This window comes from Ornithorhynchus anatinus, chromosome 6, assembly GCF_004115215.2.
Source record: "Ornithorhynchus anatinus isolate Pmale09 chromosome 6, mOrnAna1.pri.v4, whole genome shotgun sequence".
NCBI classification, from domain to species: Eukaryota; Metazoa; Chordata; class Mammalia; order Monotremata; family Ornithorhynchidae; genus Ornithorhynchus; species Ornithorhynchus anatinus.
In genome coordinates, this window is record NC_041733.1 from 31,063,073 (window position 1) to 31,077,590 (window position 14,518).

Consider the following 14,518-nt stretch of genomic DNA (forward strand, 5'->3'; position numbering starts at 1 on the left):
GTGCTCTGCCCCAATTCACCCCTTTCCTATCGAGAAGCTGCGTTGTTTCTCTACGGAGAAAGGACTTTCGATAATGAGTCACTTAAGACCCCTGGGTTCAGAACCGAGCCTGAACAGCTCATATGTTGCGGTGCATGGAGAAGAGCCCAGGTTGGAACTGAAACAGTTCACCTTTGTCCGGGGAGCAGGCTCATCCCATCCAGGTGGAGGAAATACATTGAGAGTCTATGCTCCTGGGGCACGCGGCAAATTTCGGCATTCATACAGCTGAAAAACCTGGCCTGCAGATGGCTTGTTCTCAGCTTTGACAGCCACACACAGACCTTTGAACTTTCTATTTATATAACCGTTTAGTGAGTTTAAGTCTCTTCCTGTATAACTGGCAGTTTGCTAGCTCTGCTGTAATTAGGCTACTTGTGAGACACCATATAAAGATTCAAAACAAGTGATTCAGTTCTCTGCAGTGTGAAGTCTTCCACGATATCAAGATCACAACTACAATTTGTCCTAGTTTCAAGGCTTTTTAACGGGCTTTTCTTTTTTTCTATCAGATCGGGATTTATTTATTTATTTTTTGATTTTGACCACCCCCCCTCCCCATAATTGTGTCAGGTTTGATTAAAGGACAAAAGGAATTCAAAAGCAGAGCCCTCATTAAGCAGAGAAGAAAGCTGAATCAATGCAATTCTTCACTGTTCATATTGTTGGATGACTGAATATTCTGGGTAGTGTGCTTTCTTTCCTACGTGGTGATTAATGGCATCACCATCGCCAGTAAAATAGCTCCAAATCTTGCCACGTGTTCCCAGGACACTGTAAGATTTCCCTTATTTAGTTACTACAGACAAGTCTATGAAATGCTTTAAAAGATGAAATGTGATTTTTAACAGCAAGTGGCCTCTGGGTGTAGCCCTGCATTCAAGCCTTTGAGTCTATCTCCTTCCTTTCCTTTTGCAGAAGGGTTCACATTAAATTAGACCTCAGATTCCTTATTCATCAAGGAATCTTCAAGGACTTGAGCTTTGGCCCTGTAATCTAGACCAGAGCTTAGACACGTTAAAGTATTTTTTTGTAGTTTGTGAAAGCTGGTGCGATGTCCTCGAGGCCACATAGACCCTCCCAAACATCATTCTTTTTCCCCCTTGTCTGGGCTCCTTGTCTTTGCCATCTGCATTCCCACATACACGACTATACCTCTATTTAGCCATCCACACGCATTTACATACACGTGTGCACGTATGCCTGCTGATAATCTATGACTTCCAAGAAAAGCATTTCTCTTTTAAAATGCTGCGCTGCATTTCTTACGCGAATCATCTCAGTCTATAGTTTTTTCAGTGCTCCCGAGCAAACCGTTGCCCATGTCAAGTTTCCTGAGTTTATTTAACAACACGTCCGACGGCACAGCCCTTAACTCTGACAATACCTGGCTACTCTCCGGGTGAGGGTTCCTTATGTGCAGCTATCTAACTCAGAGGGGAAATACAACAGGAGTCTTTTGGGCTGGCCAGAGAGTTTGGTACTGATTTACTGATGGTGAAATTTTTTATGGGGAAAATTCCCTTTGCAGACAACCATTCCTTAAAGGGGCACCTCACCACTGAACGTAACATCACGCTTTTTATTTCCTACGCTAATGCCATATTTATGCTCATTATCTCTGTGGGGATGCATAACGGATAGCCGCGATGGCACTAGGACTATGAACGGGTGTGGGTATGTAAATAAAACAATATAAAGCTAACAATAAATGGGGCAAATTCCACCGTGGCATGTACGCCAGGGCTACGGGGGGAACGGGCATACTTGCTTTACATTTCCATCATAGCCAGGATGCCTTAGAGAAGAAATCCTGGATGCCCTGGATTGCTAACACACACCCCGTGTAAAACAAAGCATCGTTTGGGTCCCGAGCAGCAAGACCATGGCCTAAAAACAAGAGGCGATACTGTTCAAAGGAAATCAGAGAAGCAGAGTTGCCCTTCTGGGTGAACTGTCCTGTGTGAGTCTAAGGTAAAGTAAAATTAAAATAAGTTGTTTAACCCATTAAAAACCCGTGAGCGACATCCACTTATTCAGTTGTAACCACTTCTTTGGAATCAATGACGTTACTCACGCCCTATATTAGGCAAACCGTGTGCAGATACTATTTGAATACCACCACAGTGGTTATCGGTTGCCTGCAAAATAAATTAGTGCAGCAGAATCAAAATAGTGGGTAGGCGTATGACACGCAATCGAGCAGCGATATTATTGTGCTTATTACTTTGAAATTACCGCGGGGTTATAAAACAATGAAAAGTAATGTGTTTTCTGCACAGCTGATAAACTCTACATGAGATCGAAAAGCACCTTCAGAGTCATATCGTTATTCGTGGCTTCTAGGATTTACACTAAATTACTATGAAATAAATCGAGACAGGCATCTATAACCTGATCACTCTGGATCTGCAACTAACGCAGGAAACCTCTGGCAAAATGAAAGGGGGGAGAGCCGAAGGGACGGCTCTTTCTCATCGAAAAAATACCGAAAATATCAGCCCCGTGGGACGAATCGCTTGTGTGAAGCCTAGCGACTGGATAAAAATCATACAGAACCGGTATCCCCATGGCATAAGCAGGATAGCGAGAAAAAAAAAAGGTTCAATTATAATCTCGCCCGCTCTACCCATTACCCCGACTACGTTAGGAAGGGCAGGAACTACCTTAGGAATTAAAACACGACCGCAGACAGCTAATTTCTCTGGCTGAAAATTCAATGAGATATGCTCAGATACAATGACAAACGCAATAACCGCAGGGTCTGGCTTTGTTTTTTCTGCCCAGGACGTGAAGTGATAAAAGTTGAATAACGACAGCCAGATAGCAACTTTTCGGGCTGCCCCATCCACCTCTGCAACACTCTGCAACAAGTTCACGGTGTGGTTTTTTTTTTTCAAGCTGTGCCCAAATCTTTCCCCACGCACCATCTGCCAATCCCCAAAACCTGAAGAGCCTCGTCCAAGGAGGTAGGAGACCGGTGATTCGACAGACGTCTACCCACGGGGCTGTCCCACTTCCAGGGAAAACTTAAAACGATCACGTTTTCGCCTCGAAACCCAACGACGGGAAAAAAAAAAAAGAAATTAAAATCTGTCTTTCGCAGGGCGACCCCCCCCCCCCCAAGCCCCAGCCCCCAGCAAACCGCAAGGCCCGTCTGCACACGGAGGGTCATTTAAAAAAGAATAACTAAAGAAGATACAGTAGTAGTACATTTCAAGCGCTCAGTACAGTGCTCCGCACATAGTAAGCGCTCAATAAATACTGCCGAATGAATGAAAGGGCACCACTTAAGCTAAGCGACAGTCGGGGAGAGGGTTCGGGGAGGGTGGTGAGGGCTGCATCCTCTAATTCCCATCCCAAAAAACCAAACGGTACAAGGCACCTTTAAACTTAAGTCATCTATTGCAGGAAGCACTAGGTGTCTCAGAGAGTCGGGCACGAAAACTGGAGGTGGGGGGCAACGACACACACACACACACAAAACCACCCCCAAACCAAAGGGGGGCGGGGGCAGAGCAGGAGAGAGGGCTTCAACACCCTTCGGCATCCCTCAATTGCGTTTTGCAAAATTCAACCCCAACTTCTGGGATCCACATCTGCCCTGACCCCGGCCCCCCCCCCCCCCTTTTTTTTTTTTTAACCCCCACCCGGCCGGCAGCCCTGGAGTCGCCTCCTTGCCATCTAGAGGTGGGGGACCCCCCCCCCCCTCTTTAACAAAGGCTTAAAAGCGGGAGGGGAAGGAGGATGTATGGGATTATCGGGGGGGGGGGGAGGCAAAAAGAGGCAACCTACCACTGCTGTTCCAAGTCCCAGTCCCTGAAAAAGTCGAATAGATCCATAACGGTGCGGGGCCGGGGCTGGGGGGGTGCGGGGCCGGGGCCGGTCCTGGCGGCCGAAGGTGCGGGGCTCCCGGGCTGCGGGCCGGCTGCGCGATGCACGGGCTCCGCCTCCGCCTGCCGCCCCGGCCCCTCCTGCCCCTCCTGCCCCTCCTGCCCCTCCTGCCGCCCCCCCGGCCCGGCCCTCCGGCCGCCGCCAGCCGCCTCGCCGGCTGCCTGGGAGAGGCGGCAGCAGCAGCAGCAGCAGCAGCAGCAGCGGCAGCAGCAGCGGCATCACATAGACGCACACATGCATGCACACAGACCCACACACACACACACACACCACACACGGTCGGCCTCCTTCCCTCCCTCCCTCTTTCCCTCCCTCCCTCCCTCCGTCCTTCTCTGGCTCACAGACGGGGGGCGGAGCCTGGGCGGCCAGAAGCCGCGCCATGGAGCCGGCCCATTATCATCTCCGGGATCTGGCCCGGCTCCCTCTCCTCCGCCCCCCGCCCCGCCTCGGCCGGTCCCGACAGTCCGCCTTTCTTTCGGCCCTCCGCCTCTGTCAAAATCAGCTGGAGGAGGGCGGAGGGACCCGCTGGCGAAGGAAGGGGGCTGAGGGGGGGTGGGTGGGAGGGTGGAATGGGTGGGTGGGTGGACGGATGGATGGATGGATGGATGGGTGGGGGACTGGGCGGGTGGATGGATGGATGGGTGGGTGGATGGACGGACAGATAGACATGGGTGGATGGACGGACGGATGGATGGGTGGGTGAGTGGGCGGGTGGATGGATGGACAGATGGGTGGGTGGATGGGCGGACGGACGTGGGCGGATGGACGGATGGATGGGTGAGCGGGCGGGTGGATGGACGGACGGATGGGTGGATGGACGGACGGACGGATGGATGAGCGGGCGGGTGGATGGATGGACAGATAGGTGGATGGATGGACAGATAGGTGGATGGACGGGTGGGTGGATGGGTGGACGGAGGGGTGAGTGGGTGGACGGACGGGTGGACGGACGGGTGGACGGACGGGTGGACGGACGGGTGGACGGACGGGTGGATGGACGGGCCGGGGGTGGAGGGCAGTCCTTGCTGGCCCTCCTCCGCTTTACCATCTACCCGCTCTCTAAAGGAAAACCGCTCACCCCCCTCCACACCATGTGGATGGGAATTACTGTGTTAAAAGCAAGAAAAGGGAACGCAGACCGGGTCGGGGAAGGAAGAAAAGCAGTCGGCCCCAGCACCGCTGCACGTCTAGCGAAGCTCCGACCCTGGGTCTTCATAGTGTACACGTGGAAGTGAAGAAACTTTCCTCGATGGAGACCCTTCCCCCTCGGCCTTTGCAACACTTCACTGAAGCACAGTGAAGTGCTTATGAAGAAAAAAGAGTAACACCATGTCCTGAGTTTTATACACAGTATTGAGGATGAAAAAACCAAACAAATTAAAAAACAAAGCACTAGTTTCCTGGGTACCTGCAAATGGGATAGAAATGAGAGGCTCCGGAGACCTAAAAAGCAGCGATTTGTTTCACGTCCGGTTTGCGGGGCCGTTGTTGACTATCAGAAGACCAGGGATTTCTTTCCAGTTCCTCACCTGGATCGAGTGACTTTAGGCAAGTGATTTACAGCTCTGCCTCATCTGAAAACTGGGAAGAATACTTGTCAGCTGCTTCCTATCTGTCATAGCTTTCATGACATGGCCTCTGGAGAGTAACGTAGAGCTTTTGCCTATTAATTGCTCCTGTTACGAAGCCTGGCAGTGGGTTGCTAATAATCAATCAATAACCATATTTAAGCGCTGACTAGGTAGCCGGTGCCGGAACAGATACTAGATAATCCGTTAAGATGGAGTTCCTTTCCCATATAGGGCTTACGGTATAAATACGAGGGAGAGCGAGTCGCTGATCCCCATTTCACAGATGAGGAAACTGTAACGGAGAGAAGTCAAACGTCTTGCCCAAGGTCACACAGCAGACAAATGGCCGAGCTGGGTTTAAAACACAGGTTCTCTGAATCCCAGGGGCATTCTCTTTCCATAGGCAACAGTGCTCAAAAATAAAAAAAAAATACATGCCTTAAGAAGGTAGGAATCACATTTGTTCAACCAATAAACAGTATTTGTTTAGCGCTTAACCCTGGATGGCGCACCGGACTAAATGGCTGGGAGAGTTCAGTACATCCAATAGAGCTGATCCCTGCCCTGGAGGAACTTACAGTCTACTGGAGAAGCCAGATTCTAAAATGAATTACAGCCGGGAGAAAGGAGGAAAAGGATGTTCGTGAGTTAGTCTGTTGAATTTGCTTCGCGGAGCACTCGACGCAGCACTCCACCAACGCAAACCGAACGATGATGACAGAAATGGTTCAGAGTTGACGGAATTGCTTTGAGATCCTCGGAGGGAAACCATAGCATATATAATTACTACTTAAAGGGTTATTGTGGTTACTTTATATGTGTAAGTCACTTTCTCCGTGAAGAAGAGATCTGTTGAGACAAGTTAGGAAAACATTCTACTGTACAAAGCATTGAATCGGATGAGTTTCTTGAGGAGTTTCAAACTCCATTAGCACTGATGCAGTTACTTAGGGATCAGCGGGAGGAAGGAGCAGAGGCAGAAGGAGCCAGCAAGAGGCAGCACTTGTAAGAGCAATGCCTGGGGGAAGGAGAGGAGAGACGAGTGGTGACGGCCGCTCCTTCAAAAAGAAACACCCACATCGTCCTCCAAGAGATCAAAATGAGATGTGACGAGTGGCGGGGGGGGGGGGGAGGGGGGAGGGAGGGGAAGTGCCCTCTACCCTGCTCAGAGCCTCCTGGGGGAGAAGAGAGAGAGAGAGAAGAGCCAATGCTTGCAGAACAGGCTCCGGGAAAAGACCCAAGTGAGCCAGGTATGGATGCCTTGCTCCAGAGAAACTACAATACCTACACCTGCTCCGGACCCTGTTGCTTTAAACCCCTCTCCCAATAGCCGTGCGTTCTGAATTCTAGAAATGAGCCAAAATTGCTGCCACTCTCCTCTTGGCAACCGGACCCCAACTCTGCCACTGGATGGTGACCTGTTGTGGGCAGGGATCGTCTCTATTTGCTGTAATGCACTTTCCGGGCGCTCAGTACAGTGCTCTGCACACAGTAAGCACTCAATAAATACGATTGAATGAACTGAACGAATGAATGGGGGGGGCATATAATGAAGACTTCAGATGTGGGTACGGCAGAGACATCCCTCTGCCTTAGAGAAGCAGCGTGGCTCCGTGGAAAGAGCTCGGGCTTGGGAGCCAGAGGTCATGGGTTCAAATCCTGGCTCCACCACCTGTCAGCTGTGTGACCGTGGGCAAGTCGCTTAACTTCTCTGTGCCTCAGTTACCTCATCTGTAAAATGGGGATTAACGGTGAGTCTCACGCGGGACAATCTGATGACCCCGTATCTACCCCGGCGCATAGAACGGTGCTCGGCACATAGTAAGCGCTTAACAAATACCGACATTATTATTAGAGCAAAAGCTGGCGAGACGGGAGGCAAGTTGGTGGCCAACGGCTCTGCAGAAAGAGGAAGGAGGGAGCTTGTTTAAAGTCATGGCCTTCTATCTCCAAAGGTCAGTGAAACAGCTCACTTCCCACCTCACGCTATTACCTTCGGCCATTTGGGCTGGACGGAGGGAGCGGTCTCTCTGGTTTGGCCTTTGATCTGGGAGAGGGAGGGGGCCGTCTAGCTTTCCTCCTCGGGCAGGGGAGCTCTTTATCTGGATGGCAGGTGCCTGTTCCTTCCCCTCGGAGGGCAAGCAGAAAGCTTCCTTCCCTCCTGGCTCAGAGAGATGTTTATCTCGGGGCCTCGTCTCAAGCCTGAAGCATCCAGCTTCGCAAGGCTATTGCTTGCTTGGTCTTGCACTTTTCAAAATGCAGTTTCAACCTTCTCCTGCCTCCTCTCTGCTACCCTCTGCTGGATCCTCCTCTTCTTTCCTCTCCCTTTTAACCTCGAAAGTTTACCGCGTTGAAACAGTTCTCCATCAGGGAAGATCCTGCCACCTGGAGAAGAGAAGGCCACTCCGTTCCAGGTTAGGGGAAAGAGAAGTGATTTTAAAAGATGCTAAAATGAAAACCAAGTTCTCTGTTTTTCCTAAAATGAAACTTCTGACTCAAGAACTGCCTGGAGTTTGAATCTCTGACCCACTGTTGGTCTCTCTTTTTTTTTGTAATTTAATCAATTTGCCTGTAATTTATTTTAACGTCTGTCTTCTCTCACCTAGATCGTTAGCTCCTTGAGGGCAGGAATCGCATCTGACAAATCTGCACTCTCCCAAGCGCGCAGTACGGTGCTCTACCCACAGTAAATGCTCAATAAATACTACTGATTGATTGGTTCTATGATCCTATGTTGGAATCCATCTGAATGATCTTTCTAACAGAATACAACTGGTGAGGGGGCATTTATTTCCAACTTTCACAGGCATCGCAGTCCTCTCCTCTTTGGGAATCCAAGAACTGTAGTTAGCAATCTCAATTCCCGAATCCTACACCAATTCAGTCCAAGTGGAGCCATCGCAGGCCCGCTACTTCGCTTCCATATCACCTACAGATTCTCATTCTCTCTCATTTTCTCTATTTCTCTCTCTGTCCCCCCACTCCCAAGGGACCAAATTCATCAACTATAAAGATCTCCTCTAAACTGTACGCTCCTTGGGGACAGGGAACATGGCTACCAACTCTGCTATATTGTACTCTCTTAAGTACTTAGCACAGTGCTCTGCACAGAGGAAGTGCTCAGTAAAACTCCCCAGGTCTCTGTGGCATTAACGGTCAAGCTGGATGACGAATGAGGCCGGTCCTGCAGTGGATGCCCTCATGGGGTCCAGCTCCGGAATAAGGGGAACTTCATGGCATCGAGACATCACGCCTACCAAAGAGGGCTCAGTGGCCTGGACCCTAGGGCTGTGCTGCTGGCATGGCTTAGTGGAAAGAGTGCGGGATTGGGAGTCAGAGGATGTGGGTTCTAATCCCGGCTCTGCCCTCATCCGCTGCGTAACCTTGGGCAAGGTACTTAACTTCTCTGTGTCTCAGTTACCTCATCTGTAAAATGGGGATTAAGACTGTGAGTCCCACGTGGGACAACCTGATTACCTTGTATCTACTCCAGCGCTTGGAACAGTGTTTGGCACACAGTAAACGCTTAACAAATACCATTCTTATTATACCCCTGCTGCACCTGGAAGTCTCTCTGGCCTGCATATGGAGGGAAGGAGGGTCATGCCAAGAGGCCATGCTGTCCTAGTCAGCAGCAGTGGAAACCTGGAGCATGCAAGATCAGTCAGTGTGAAGCTGAGAACCCAAGGATGGAGTAACCTGACACGTCCCCACAGCCCCCAAAGAACCTATCTTGTCTGCACGACACAATCCCTGTTAAAAATCAGTTTGGTGCTTAGTACCAGGTTTTCCCCTGCCTAACCAGACCCCAAATAGATTTTGTCCTCATTTTTCTGCCTAAACAGTTGTCTACCTCAAGCCAAAAAGGCCAGGAGGAGTCCAAGTTTGTATCTGTTGAAATCGTGACGGTATTGTTCATTCATACTATGGATTTCATGTTCAAGTTGGGATAAGGCTCATTTTGTTCAAGGAGAAAGTGGGTGCATTTCATCAGTCTGCTAAAGAAAATTGGCAGGTACAAGGACAATTTAAATTCTAGAACTCTACTAGTCACTGGGAGACAACTCGACAGCATAACACAAGACTAGTCACTGACACCAAAAAAACCTCTCTTGTTCATTCAGTGAATCAGCAAACAATATTTAGAAGATGAGTGGCTCTTCTAGTCTTCCAGAGGCACTAATGTAGGGTCCCAGTATCCTGTTTACCTTGTGACCCTCATGGAACTCTAGGACATGCTGAAAATATGCAAACCAGGAGGGGTTTGATAACTGTCAAAACGCTTTCATTTAAAGTGCAATTTCCCAGCCCTCAACCGTAGATGAGAAAGTAGCTCTGTCCCAATAACACTCAAACTAATTCTGAGAGGCGAGGGGAAGCATCTGGACAATAGGATGGAGCAATTCATGTTTCCTCATCTAATGAGACATGAGTCCCTTCTCCTTGAGACTGGTAACCTGAAGCAGAGATACGTTAAATGCTACAAATTGCAAAAGTGAGGTTAAAAGTCTACCTGGCATCGATGTTGAAAGATAAAAACAAAACATTTAATGGAACGCAGGCAGCTCCAACCACCCCCACCACTCCAGAGGTAAATGGGCTTTCAGCAAGGAGGGAGAAGATGATGGCGGACAGCCAACCGCTGAAGATGATACCGGGCACGCAGCCTAGAGCCTTGGGATGGCATGAAAAGGAAGAGGAGGAGCTGGAGCTGAGTTCTGCCCGGTTCTGGCTTCCTCCTAGCACTGCCTGGAAAACTCTCTTTTTTTCCCCACTCACTTGTATTTCCTCCAGGACATTCTCACGCGGATTACCCACCAGGACATTATGATAAATATGGCAAAAACAGATCTCCTCATCCTACCTAACATTACTCCTAATTTTTCCATCACAGTCATTATCACCACCAACCTCTCAGTCTCAAATGCTTGCAACCTTGCTGATGACTCTGATTCTTCTCTGACTTTTCTCTCCCATATTCACTCTCTTGAAATTTTGCCTGATTTTCCTCCCTATTCTTGGCCCACCCTTATGGCAACCTCTCTGGTTCAAACTCCCGTCAGCTCATGGTCAGATTACTGCATTAGCCTCCTTTACTGGTTTCCCTCACTCCAGCCTCTCCCATTTTCAGTTAATTATCAGATGCCCGTATCATCTTCCTAAAACACTGTTTCAAACCCTTCATTCTCCTTCTCAGAAACTTGCATTCGTTGTCCATTTCTCTCTGCACCAAACAGAAATCCCTGATGATGAGCTTCAAGACTCTCCACATCCTCTCTCCTCAAATGGATCTGGACTACCCCCAATTCTCCCCTTTCCTATGGAACACCTCACAATCTTGGGGCCAAAGTTCTTCCAGAACTGTCCTTAGAGGCCACATCTAAGAAGAGTTGACTGTAGTAGACACTTAACCTCTCACCTTGGCTAAATTACTTGGCTGGGGTTGGCAACTCCTTAGCACCTTTCCAATTTAGAATGCTTCTGATTATTGAAAACCATCTCGTAGAAGCACCGGGTGGGGCATTTATATGATTATTCATTCATTCAATCGTATTTAATGAGCGCTTACTGTGTGCAGAGCACTGTACTGTCATCTCACATAATTATCACCTCAGATAATTATCAATGATAAAACTGTACAAAATACGTATCACATGTGACATCATCACAGCGTGCCAATGACGTGGCAATGGGCCGCCGGGGCTCATCTGACCCATTTTTTCAGTTTCTGCTTGGGCTGTGAGCAACTGGCTGCCCGCTGAACCCTAGGAGGATGGAGTGAGTTGATGGGCCCCTGGAGTCAAGAAACGTGGGGAGGGGAAGCTTCAGACTGTAAGCAAAGCAGCTGCATCAGGGTGGCCCATACCAGAGATGAGATGTGCTTTCTGTCCCTTCCAAGAATGCCACTCCACATGCTCAAAGTCCCCACCAACCTCTCTGCTATTGCACATATTATTGTAATATTGTATATTGCACATATACAAAGGCCGTTTGTTTCAATTTTCAGTGTTTCTCTTTTCCCCATTCTCTCTCCCATTGCCCCTTCAAATAATAATAATAATAATTAAAAAAACCTCTGTTGCAGGGCATTTAATCAAACAGGGAGGGTATGTTGAATGGTGTGGGGAAGGCAGGGAATGGAAAAGATGGTGGGAGCAGGTGGATGGGGAAGTGGGAGGCAGAGTGAGCCACTGGGGAGCAGGGGGTGGCAAGTTGCAAGCAGAGTGGGTGAGGTGGGAAAGTCAGAGTCATGTCCCTGCCCAGGTTTGGGAGTCAGGAATGGAAGGGGATTCGATGCCCGGCAGGGGCCCCAGCTGTTGTCAACTGATTGTCCACACTAATGGGAAAGTTAGGTGAAGGAAAAGATTTAGGAGGTAGGCCAAGGAGTTTTGTTTGGGACATACTGAGCTCAAGACGCTAGTGCGATTCCCATGTAGAGGTATCCTGGAGTGGGGAGGAAATACAAGATGGCAGAATAAAAGGACGATCATGGCTAGTGAGGTAGATTTGGGAAAGGTCTACATAAAGTGGAAGTTGAAACAGTAGGAGCAGATGTGATCTTTAAAGGAGTGAATGTACAGGGAGAAAAGAAGGTGACACAGCAGAGCCTTGAGGGACACCCACAGTCAGGAGGTGGGCAGCAGAGGAAAAACTGGCAAAAAAGACTGAGAAGAATTGACCAGAGAAGTAAAAAGAGAATCAGGAGAGACAGTGTGTGAGTAAAAACAAGGTTAGATACTGTTATCAGGAGAAAGTCCACTATGTGGAAGGCAGTTGAGAGGTTGAAGAGGGTTAGGGCAGAGTAGAGTTCATTACAATTTAATTAGTTTGGTTTAACTTGGTAAGGACCAAAGATGGCTGTCCAGTGTAAAACAAAAAGGGCTAAAGAAAAACAAAGCCACAGATCCATCCCTAACATAGTCCAACTAGGTTTAATTTGGGATTAGTGTTATTAATATTTTCTTGTTGTCTTTCCCAAAATGAAAGTAATGTGATGCAATTTGCATAGCATCTGGGGCCTGGTAAAGCTCAGCTCAGGCAGAGCCTGCACCCAACATCTGTTTACCTAATTCCTCCTTGAGAGCCAATCCATCAATCTTGCATTTTTCACTTCCCACTCTGTTCTGCAGTTCCGAGTGCAACTTCACCCAAAGTTGAACAGCTACACAATTCTCTCTGAGGCAGGTGGGATTTGCCTTCACTTAAGGCTTCATCTCCCTCACAGACGTATCAGAGGTTTTCAAAATTTGTTTGGGCGCTTAGTGTGAAACATTCTACTGAAGTGAAGAACTGCTATAACATGCTCTTGTGCAAGTCGTTTAGGGAGCCTGGGATACTCACCCTTACCCAGAACGATACTTTGGTCTTGGGCATTATCAAATTAATGAGCCTTTTCTCAAGGATCGCTTTCAGCTACAAAATTTACATTCCTTCATTTACTCCGTAAGCACACCAAACTGGAATTACTATGAATTCATCCAAGCACAGGAGATATCATTGCAGAATATATCTTGATCAATGTCAGCATTTCCTGAATTTGGGCAGTAATCTGTCATGAATATTTACTGAATTCTGATCTCCCATACATGGAAATTCCATGAGTCCCAAACTGGCTGGGCCTAGCCTCTGTAGATGAATGATTTCCCAAAGGGAATAAAACTCCTGTAGAAATGCCCCTCACGAGCAACTTAGGGGCGGTAAAAAGCCCAGGAACCCGCCCACGCCTTTTGTCGGGCACTTTATTCCAGGTTATATAGATCCAGCCCAAAGAAGAGTACATTATCTAGACAGAAGTGTCTAGAAGATGGTGGAAACCAAGGGCGTGGTTGCTGGCAGAAAGGGATTTCTGGGCCTCATCATCTCTATACTTGTAGGTTTTGTTCAACAAATTTACAGTCTACATACAAATGGATAACCACAATAAACAGAACAACAGAAAAGGATCCGGGTCTTAGTGAACCACAGATTGAATTTAAATCTATTACTCTTAAATCGGCAAGCTTACTACTGAATGAAAAATATGTGTAGGCACTGTAAGGTAATCCCCATTAACACAGAACATTGCTCATATCCAACTATAACACTACAATTTTATTTCTGGGCTCCAAGATTCTAGAAGCGACTAGAAAACTCGAGGGAGGTTCACAAGTGAGCAACCAAGAAGATAGAGTTGAAAAATAGAACTAATTAAGGGAAGTCAAAGAAATCATGTCTACATGACTCAGAGATAAAACAACGAGAGGAGATGCAAGTCTGTTTAGATTCATCTCCCCCACTTGAAAAAAAAAAAAAGATTTCAGAGTTGTTTTTCTTTATTTAATTTTACTATGCCAAAATAGAAGAACAATAAAGATACCTGGAACACTCAAGCATCATCAACAATAATAACTATGTGTAATGGAAATGTGAGGCGCACAAGTCTGCTACAGTGAATGGATATATATATGAAGTGAGATCTAGAAATCCAAAAAAAAAAAAAAGGAAAAGCTCTGAAACTACATGAGAAACAGTAGCCATCATGTAATAATGCTATTTGTTACCCGCTATGTGCCAGGCACTGTACTAAGCACTGGAGTGGGTACAAGTAAATCATGTTGGACATAGTCCCCTGTCCCACATGGGACTCATGGTCTCAATCTCTTTCATTCATTCAGTCGTATTTATGGAGCACTTATTGGGTGCAGAGCACTGTACTAAGTGCTTGGAAAGAGCAATTCAGCAACAAATTTAACTTGTCCAAGGTCACACAGCAGACAGGTAGCAGGGCTGGGATTAGAACCCATGACCTTCTGACTCCCGGGCCTCTGCTCTATCCACTATGCCCAGGTCTCCGCTGGAGGGTTGGACTAAAAAAGTAATTTGCTTTCATGATTCCAGGAAACAAAAGCAAAGGCTCTGGTCAACTTTTTGCCATTGTAAAAGCTTTCTAAATGACTAAGACAATAGGTTTTCTCCTTCTGACTATTCTGTGAAGACTGAGCTTAATGTGTCATAAAAGGAGAGCAAAGCTTTGG

General features: G+C 47.7%; 1 protein-coding gene across 4 annotated transcripts in view; it reads right to left on the minus strand.

Moving 5' to 3' along the window:
* Positions 1–14,518, minus strand: part of AFF2 (AF4/FMR2 family member 2) — a 626,935-nt gene that overhangs the window by 447,310 nt on the left and 165,107 nt on the right. The window contains exon 1 of one of the 4 annotated variants that reach the window (XM_029067284.1): positions 3,835–3,899. The exons of the other annotated variants lie outside the window; for them this stretch is intronic. The gene's annotated coding sequence lies outside the window, so the exon portion shown is untranslated. Of the gene's footprint in view, positions 1–3,834; positions 3,900–14,518 lie in introns of those variants that run through there. 4 annotated transcript variants of the gene reach the window in all.